We start from the raw sequence: 10000 nt of genomic DNA, 5'->3' as shown, positions 1-10000 counted from the left end.
TGGAGACACAGGGAGACGCTGAGACACGGGGAGACACGGGGGAGACACGGGGAGACACGGGGAGTACGATGTCCCTGCTGCCGCGGTCTCTGCTGTCTCGGGAGACGGACACGACCGTGAGACAGCTCCTGGCGGAGACGCTGAGACTGGCGGACGTGGAGACACGGCACGGGGTCTACGGGGAGATGGTGGGGGTCACGGTGAGACACGGGGAGACACGGGGAGACACGGGGAGGCACGGGGAGACACGGGGAGACACGGGGAGACACGGGGAGACACGGGGAGGCACGGGGAGACACGGGGAGGCACGGGGAGACACGGGGAGGCACGGGGAGGCACGGGGAGGCACGGGGAGACAGGGGGAGACACGGGGAGACACGGGGAGACACGGGGAGGCACGGGGAGACACGGGGAGACACGGGGAGGCACGGGGAGGCACGGGGAGACACGGGGAGGCACGGGGAGGCACGGGGAGACACGGGGAGACACGGGGAGACACGGGGAGACACGGGGAGGCACGGGGAGACGGGGAGACACGGGGAGGCACGGGGAGACACGGGGAGGCACGGGGAGACACGGGGAGGCACGGGGAGACACGGGGGAGACACGGGGAGAGAGACACGGGGAGAGAGACACGGGGAGAGAGACACGGGGAGAGAGACACGGGGAGAGAGACACGGGGAGAGAGACACGGGGAGAGAGACACGGGGAGAGAGGCACGGGGAGAGAGGCACGGGGAGAGAGGCACGGGGAGAGAGGCACGGGGAGAGAGGCACGGGGAGAGAGGCACGGGGAGAGAGGCACGGGGAGAGAGGCACGGGGAGAGAGACACGGGGAGAGAGGCACGGGGAGAGAGGCACGGGGAGAGAGGCACGGGGAGAGAGGCACGGGGAGAGAGGCACGGGGAGAGAGGCACGGGGAGAGAGGCACGGGGAGAGAGGCACGGGGAGAGAGACACGGGGAGAGAGACACGGGGAGAGAGGCACGGGGAGAGAGACACGGGGAGAGAGGCACGGGGAGAGAGACACGGGGAGAGAGGCACGGGGAGAGAGACACGGGGAGAGAGACACGGGGAGAGAGACACGGGGAGAGAGGCACGGGGAGAGAGGCACGGGGAGAGAGGCACGGGGAGAGAGGCACGGGGAGAGAGACACGGGGAGAGAGGCACGGGGAGAGAGACACGGGGAGAGAGACACGGGGAGAGAGACACGGGGAGAGAGGCACGGGGAGAGAGGCACGGGGAGAGAGGCACGGGGAGATGTGGGGAGACATTGCTACTGCAAATGTTGAAGATGGTGGTGGTGATGGTGATGATGGTGGTGGTGGTGATGGTGGTGATGGTGGTGGTGGTGGTGGTGGTGATGGTGGTGGTGATGGTGGTGATGGTGGTGGTGGTGATGGTGGTGATGGTGGTGATGGTGGTGATGGTGGTGGTGGTGGTGGTGATGGTGATGATGGTGGTGGTGGTGGTGATGGTGATGATGGTGGTGGTGGTGGTGGTGATGGTGATGATGATGGTGGTGGTGGTGGTGGTGATGGTGGTGGTGATGGTGGTGATGGTGGTGATGGTGGTGATGGTGGTGATGATGGTGGTGATGGTGGTGATGGTGGTGGTGTTGGTGGTGATGGTGGTGATGATGGTGATGGTGGTGATGGTGGTGGTGATGGTGGTGATGGTGGTGATGGTGGTGATGGTGGTGATGGTGGTGATGGTGGTGGTGATGGTGGTGATGGTGATGGTGGTGATGGTGGTGGTGATGGTGGTGATGATGGTGGTGGTGATGGTGATGGTGGTGATGGTGGTGATGGTGGTGGTGGTGATGGTGGTGATGGTGGTGATGGTGGTGATGGTGGTGGTGATGGTGGTGGTGATGGTGGTGATGGTGGTGATGGTGGTGATGGTGGTGGTGATGGTGGTGGTGGTGGTGGTGATGGTGGTGGTGATGGTGGTGGTGGTGGTGATGGGGTTGGTGATGGTGGTGGTGATGGTGGTGGTGGTGATGGTGGTGATGGTGGTGATGGTGGTGGTGATGGTGATGGTGGTGGTGATGGTGGTGGTGGTGGTGGTGGTGATGATGGTGATGGTGGTGATGGTGGTGGTGATGGTGGTGATGGTGGTGATGGTGGTGGTGATGATGGTGATGGTGGTGATGGTGGTGATGGTGGTGATGGTGGTGGTGATGGTGGTGATGGTGGTGGTGGTGGTGGTGGTGATGGTGGTGATGGTGGTGATGGTGGTGGTGTTGGTGGTGGTGGTGATGGTGGTGGTGATGGTGGTGATGGCAGTGATGGTGATGATGATGGTGTTGGTGGTGATGGTGGTGATGGTGGTGATGGTGGTGATGGTGATGATGGTGATGGTGGTGATGGTGGTGGTGGTGGTGGTGGTGATGATGGTGGTGGTGATGGTGGTGGTGATGGTGATGGGGGTGGTGATGGTGGTGGTGATGGTGGTGGTGATGGTGGTGGTGGTGGTGATGGTGGTGATGATGGTGGTGATGACAGCGATGATGATGGTGATGATGATGGTGATGGTGGTGATGATGGTGGTGATGGCAGTGATGGTGGTGATGGTGATGGTGGTGATGGTGGTGATGATGATGATGATGGTGATGACAGCGATGATGATGATGATGGTGATGATGACAGCGATGATGATGGTGATGATGATGATGATGACAGTGATGATGATGATGGTGATTATGATGATGGTGGTGATGACAGTGATGATGATGATGGTGATGATGACAGTGATGATGATGATGGTGATGACAGTGATGATGATGATGATGATGGTGATGACAGTGATGATGATGATGATGGTGATGATGGTAATGATGGTGGTGGACATTGCTGTGGGGGGAGGGCCAATGCCTCATTGGCCTCTCCCCTCATGGCGTCTGTGACCACCACAGCGGCTAAACGGGGCTCTGGACGGGTGCGAGGGGCTGGTGACCCCTCCACCTTCAATAGATGACCACTCAACCACGACGGAAGTATGGTGTCGTCACCGCCACTTAGTGGCGAATGGCGGTTGTTGTTGTGTGTGTCTGTGTGTGTGTGTCTCTGTGTGTGTCTGTGTGTGTGTGTCTGTGTGTGTGTGTCTGTGTGTGTGTCTGTGTGTGTGTGTCTGTGTGTGTGTGTGTGTGCCTGTGTGTGTGTCTGTGTGTGTATCTGTGTGTGTGTGTGTCTGTGTGTGTGTCTGTGTGAGTGTGTGTGTGTGACTGTGTGTGTGTGTCTGTGTGTGTGTGTCTGTGTGTGTGTGTGAGTGTCTGTGTGTGTGCAGGTTGATCCGTCGTTGCCGTTTCTCGACAGTTTTGTGTCGCAGAGTCTCCAGAACGGAGCCTCCCCCTACAGAGCGCGGACACGGGGACACGCGGAGACACACGGTGAGACACGGGGACACGCGGAGACACACGGTGAGACACGGGGACACGCGGAGACACACGGTGAGACACGGGGACACGCGGAGACACACGGTGAGACACGGGGAAACGCGGAGACACACGGTGAGACACGGAGACACGGGGTGAGACACACGGAGACACACGCGGAGACACACGGTGAGAGACACGGGGAGACACACAGGGAGACACACACACAGGGAGACACGGTGAGACACACGGTGAGACACACGGGGAGACACACAGGGAGACACACGGAGACACAGGGAGAGGGACACGCGGAGACACACGTGGAGACACGGGGTGAGACACGGGGTGAGGCACGGGGTGACACACGGACACTCCACTCATGATCTTATGTCCCTCACCCCGTGTCTCCTCCCGTGTGTCTCCCCGTGTCTCCGCTGTGTCTCCCTGTGTCTCACCATGTGTCTCACCGTGTCTCACCCCGTGTCTCTTTGTGTCTCACTGTGTCTCCCCCGTGTCTCCCCGTGTCTCCCCGCGTTTCCCCGTGTCTCCCCGCGTCTCCCCGTGTCTCCCCCGCGTCTCCCCGTGTCTCCCCGTGTCTCCCCGTGTCTCCCCGTGTCTCCCCCGTATCTCCCCGTGTCTCCCCTGTGTCTCCCCGTGTCTCCCCGTGTCTCCCCGTGTCTCCCCGTGTCTCCCCGTGTCTCCCCGTGTCTCCCCGTGTCTCCCCCGTGTCTCCCCGTGTCTCCCCGTGTCTCCCCGTGTCTCCCCGTGTCTCCCCCGTGTCTCCCCGTGTCTCCCCGTGTCTCCCCGTGTCTCCCCCGTGTCTCCCCCGTGTCTCCCCGTGTCTCCCCGTGTCTCCCCGTGTCTCCCCGTGTCTCTCCCCGTGTCTCCCCCGTGTCTCCTCCGTCTCTCCCCGTGTCTCCCCCGTGTCTCCCCGTGTCTCCCCGTGTCTCTCCCCGTGTCTCCCCGTGTCTCCCCGTGTCTCCCCGTGTCTCCCGTGTCTCCCCGTGTCTCCCCGTGTCTCCCCGTGTCTCCCCGTGTCTCCCCCATATCCCCCCGTGTCTCCCGTGTCTCCCCGTGTCTCCCCGTGTCTCCCCGTGTCTCCCCGTGTCTCCCCGTGTCTCCCCGTGTCTCTCTCTCACCGTGTCTCCCCGTCTCTCCCCGTGTCTCCCGTGTCTCCCCGTGTCTCCCCGTGTCTCCCCGTGTCTCCCCGTGTTTCCCCGTGTCTCCCCGTGTCTCCCCGTGTCCTCCCCGTGTCTCCCCGTGTCTCCCCCATATCCCCCCGTGTCTCCCGTGTCTCCCCGTGTCTCCCCGTGTCTCCCCCGTGTCTCCCCGTGTCTCTCCCCGTGTCTCCCCGTGTCTCCCCGTGTCTCCCCGTGTCTCCCCGTGTCTCCCCGTGTCTCTCCCCGTGTCTCCCCGTGTCTCCCCGTGTCTCCCCGTGTCTCCCCGTGTCTCCCCGTGTCTCCCCCGTGTCTCCCCGTGTCTCCCCGTGTCTCCCCGTGTCTCCCCGTGTCTCCCCGCGTCTCCCAGTGTCTCCCCGTGTCTCCCGTGTCTCCCCGTGTCTCCCCGTGTCTCCCCGCGTCTCCCAGTGTCTCCCCGTGTCTCCCCGTGTCTCCCCGTGTCTCCCCGTGTCTCCCCGTGTCTCCCCCGTGTCTCCCCGTGTCTCCCCGTGTCTCCCCCGTGTCTCCCCCGTGTCTCCGCGTGTCTCCCCGTGTCTCCCCGTGTCTCCCCGTGTCTCCCCGTGTCTCCCCGTGTCTCCCCGTGTCTCCCCCCGCGTCTCCCTGTGTCTCCCTGTGTCTCCCCCCATGTCTACCCCCGTGTCTCCCTGTGTCTCCCCCCGTGTCTCCCCCCGTGTCTCCCCGTGTCTCCCCCGTGTCTCCCCGTGTCTCCCCGTGTGTCTCCCCGTGTCTCTCCCCGTGTCTCCCCGTGTCTCCCCCGTGTCTCCTCCGTCTCTCCCCGTCTCTCCCTGTGTCTCCCCGTGTCTCCCCGTGTCTCCCCGTGTCTCCCCGTGTCTCCCCGTGTCTCCCCGTGTCTCCCCGTGTCTCACCGTGTCTCCCCGTGTCTCCCCCATATCCCCCCGTGTCTCCCGTGTCTCCCCGTGTCTCCCCGTGTCTCCCCCGTGTCTCCCCGTGTCTCCCCGTGTCTCCCCGCGTCTCCCCGCGTCTCCCCGTGTCTCCCCGCGTCTCCCCGTGTCTCCCCCGTGTCTCCCCGCGTCTCCCCGTGTCTCCCCCGTGTCTCCCCGCGTCTCCCCGTGTCTCCCCGTGTCTCCCCGTGTCTCCCCGTGTCTCCCCGTGTCTCCCCGTGTCTCCCCCGTATCTCCCCGTGTCTCCCCTGTGTCTCCCCGTGTCTCCCCGTGTCTCCCCGTGTCTCCCCGTGTCTCCCCGTGTCTCCCCGTGTCTCCCCGTGTCTCCCCCGTGTCTCCCCGTGTCTCCCCGTGTCTCCCCGTGTCTCCCCGTGTCTCCCCCGTGTCTCCCCGTGTCTCCCCGTGTCTCCCCGTGTCTCCCCGTGTCTCCCCCGTGTCTCCCCCGTGTCTCCCCGTGTCTCCCCGTGTCTCCCCGTGTCTCCCCGTGTCTCTCCCCGTGTCTCCCCCGTGTCTCCTCCGTCTCTCCCCGTGTCTCCCCCGTGTCTCCCCGTGTCTCCCCGTGTCTCCCCGTGTCTCTCCCCGTGTCTCCCCGTGTCTCCCCGTGTCTCCCCGTGTCTCCCCGTGTCTCCCCGTGTCTCCCCGTGTCTCCCCGTGTCTCCCCCATATCCCCCCGTGTCTCCTGTGTCTCCCCGTGTCTCCCCGTGTCTCCCCGTGTCTCCCCGTGTCTCCCCCATATCCCCCCGTGTCTCCCGTGTCTCCCCGTGTCTCCCCGTGTCTCCCCGTGTCTCCCCGTGTCTCCCCGTGTCTCCCCGTGTCTCTCTCTCACCGTGTCTCCCCGTCTCTCCCCGTGTCTCCCGTGTCTCCCCGTGTCTCCCCGTGTCTCCCCGTGTCTCCCCGTGTTTCCCCGTGTCTCCCCGTGTCTCCCCGTGTCCTCCCCGTGTCTCCCCGTGTCTCCCCCATATCCCCCCGTGTCTCCCGTGTCTCCCCGTGTCTCCCCGTGTCTCCCCCGTGTCTCCCCGTGTCTCTCCCCGTGTCTCCCCGTGTCTCCCCGTGTCTCCCCGTGTCTCCCCGTGTCTCCCCGTGTCTCTCCCCGTGTCTCCCCGTGTCTCCCCGTGTCTCCCCGTGTCTCCCCGTGTCTCCCCGTGTCTCCCCCGTGTCTCCCCGTGTCTCCCCGTGTCTCCCCGTGTCTCCCCGTGTCTCCCCGCGTCTCCCAGTGTCTCCCCGTGTCTCCCGTGTCTCCCCGTGTCTCCCCGTGTCTCCCCGCGTCTCCCAGTGTCTCCCCGTGTCTCCCCGTGTCTCCCCGTGTCTCCCCGTGTCTCCCCCGTGTCTCCCCGTGTCTCCCCGTGTCTCCCCCGTGTCTCCCCCGTGTCTCCGCGTGTCTCCCCGTGTCTCCCCGTGTCTCCCCGTGTCTCCCCGTGTCTCCCCGTGTCTCCCCGTGTCTCCCCCCGCGTCTCCCTGTGTCTCCCTGTGTCTCCCCCCATGTCTACCCCCGTGTCTCCCTGTGTCTCCCCCCGTGTCTCCCCCCGTGTCTCCCCGTGTCTCCCCCGTGTCTCCCCGTGTCTCCCCGTGTGTCTCCCCGTGTCTCTCCCCGTGTCTCCCCGTGTCTCCCCCGTGTCTCCTCCGTCTCTCCCCGTCTCTCCCTGTGTCTCCCCGTGTCTCCCCGTGTCTCCCCGTGTCTCCCCGTGTCTCCCCGTGTCTCCCCGTGTCTCCCCGTGTCTCACCGTGTCTCCCCGTGTCTCCCCCATATCCCCCCGTGTCTCCCGTGTCTCCCCGTGTCTCCCCGTGTCTCCCCCGTGTCTCCCCGTGTCTCCCCGTGTCTCCCCGTGTCTCCCCCGTGTCTCCCCGTGTCTCCCCGTGTCTCCCCGTGTCTCCCCGTGTCTCCCCGTGTCTCCCCCGTGTCTCCCCGTGTCTCCCCGTGTCTCCCCGTGTCTCCCCCGTGTCTCCCCGTGTCTCCCCGTGTCTCCCCGTGTCTCCCCGTGTCTCCCCGTGTCTCCCCCGTGTCTCCCCGTGTCTCCCCGTGTCTCCCCGTGTCTCCCCCGTGTCTCCCCGTGTCTCCCCGTGTCTCCCCGTGTCTCCCCGTGTCTCCCCGTGTCTCCCCCGTGTCTCCCCGTGTCTCCCCGTGTCTCCCCGTGTCTCCCCCGTGTCTCCCCGTGTCTCCCCGTGTCTCCCCGTGTCTCCCCGTGTCTCCCCCGTGTCTCCCCGTGTCTCCCCGTGTCTCCCCGTGTCTCCCCCGTGTCTCCCCGTGTCTCCCCGTGTCTCCCCGTGTCTCCCCGTGTCTCCCCGTGTCTCCCCGTGTCTCCCCCGTGTCTCCCCGTGTCTCCCCGTGTCTCCCCGTGTCTCCCCGTGTCTCCCCGTGTCTCCCCCGTGTCTCCCCGTGTCTCCCCGTGTCTCCCCGTGTCTCCCCCGTGTCTCCCCGTGTCTCCCCGTGTCTCCCCCGTATCTCCCAGGTGTCTCCTTTGAGCATTTCGAGGTGGAGACGCCGTTCGTGACGTCACCGTCTTCGGGAGACAGAGCGTCTGGAGACACGGACGAGACGACGGAGACATCGGCAAGGTGGGCAGAGACACGGAGACGCGGAGACACAAACACACACAGAGAGACAGAGACACGGAGACACGGAGACAGAGAGACACACAGAGACACAGAGACACAGAGACACAGAGAGACACAGAGAGACACACTGAGATACAGAGACACACGGAGACACACAGAGACATACAGAGACACGGAGACACACAGAGACACACAGAGACACACGGAGACACAGCGAGACACACGGAGACACACAGAGACATACAGAGACACGGAGACACAGAGAGACACAGAGAGACACACAGAGACACACAGAGAGACACACAGAGACACTGAGTCACACAGAGAGACACAGAGAGACACAGAGACACACAGAGACACACAGAGAGACACACAGAGACACACAGAGACACACAGAGACACACAGAGAGACACACAGAGACACACAGAGACACTGAGTCACACAGAGACACACAGAGACACGGAGAGACACACAGAGAGACACACAGAGACACACAGAGACACACAGAGACACACAGAGAGACACACAGAGACACTGAGTCACACAGAGAGACACAGAGACACACAGAGACACGGAGAGACACACAGAGAGACACACAGAGACACACAGAGACACACAGAGACACACAGAGACACTGAGTCACACAGAGAGACACAGAGACACACAGAGACACAGAAACACACAGAGACACACAGAGAGATACACGGAGACCACTCCACACACCATCACCACCATCACCACCATCACCTCCACCACCATCACCACCACCATCACCATCACCACCACCATCACCACCACCATCACCTCCACCACCATCACCATCACCACCACCATCACCACCACCACCATCACCACCACCATCACCACCACCACCATCACCACCACCATCACCATCACCACCACCATCACCACCACCATCACCTCCACCACCATCACCATCACCACCACCATCACCACCACCACCATCACCACCACCATCACCACCACCACCATCACCACCACCATCACCACCACCATCACCACCACCATCACCATCACCACCATCACCTCCACCACCATCACCACCACCATCACCACCACCACCATCACCACCACCATCACCACCACCACCACCACCATCACCTCCACCACCATCACCACCACCACCATCACCACCACCATCACCACCACCACCATCACCACCACCATCACCACCACCACCATCACCTCCACCACCATCACCACCACCATCACCACCACCACCATCACCACCACCACCACCATCACCACCACCATCACCACCACCATCACCACCATCACCACCATCACCACCATCACCACCACCACCACCATCACCACCACCATCACCACCACCACCATCACCACCACCATCACCACCACCACCACCACCATCACCTCCACCACCATCACCACCACCACCATCACCACCACCATCACCACCACCACCATCACCACCACCATCACCACCACCACCACCACCATCACCTCCACCACCATCACCACCACCATCACCACCACCACCATCACCACCACCACCACCATCACCACCACCATCACCACCACCATCACCACCATCACCACCATCACCACCATCACCACCACCACCACCATCACCTCCACCACCATCACCACCACCACCATCACCACCACCACCATCACCACCACCACCATCACCACCATCACCACCATCACCACCACCATCACCACCATCACCATCACCACCACCACCACACACCACACACCACCACCATCACCACCATCACCACCATCACCACCATCACCACCCCCACCACCCCCACCACCACACACCACCATCACCACCACCATCACCACCACCATCACCACACACCACACACACCACCACCACCATCACCACCACCACCACCACCATCATCACCACCACCACCACCATCACCACCATCACCACCATCCCCACCACCACCACCACCATCCCCACCATCACCACCACCCCCACCATCACCACCACCACCA

At 63.3% G+C, this 10000-nt stretch overlaps 1 long non-coding RNA gene across 2 annotated transcripts in view; it reads left to right on the top strand.

Moving 5' to 3' along the window:
* The window catches only part of LOC144954542 (uncharacterized), a 21868-nt gene that overhangs the window by 4163 nt on the left and 7705 nt on the right, over positions 1–10000 (top strand). For both annotated transcript variants that reach the window (XR_013641265.1, XR_013641264.1), the window contains 3 exons: positions 1–200; positions 3287–3389; positions 7902–8007. The exon at positions 1–200 is cut by the window's left edge. This is a non-coding gene — a long non-coding RNA (uncharacterized LOC144954542). The remainder of the gene's footprint in view (positions 201–3286; positions 3390–7901; positions 8008–10000) is intronic.

The sequence above is a fragment of the Lampetra fluviatilis genome, unplaced genomic scaffold (genome assembly GCF_964198595.1).
Source record: "Lampetra fluviatilis unplaced genomic scaffold, kcLamFluv1.1 SCAFFOLD_926, whole genome shotgun sequence".
Lineage (NCBI taxonomy): Eukaryota > Metazoa > Chordata > Hyperoartia > Petromyzontiformes > Petromyzontidae > Lampetra > Lampetra fluviatilis.
The sequence above is the reverse complement of the archived record's forward strand: the minus strand, read 5'-3'. Positions and strand labels throughout refer to the sequence as shown.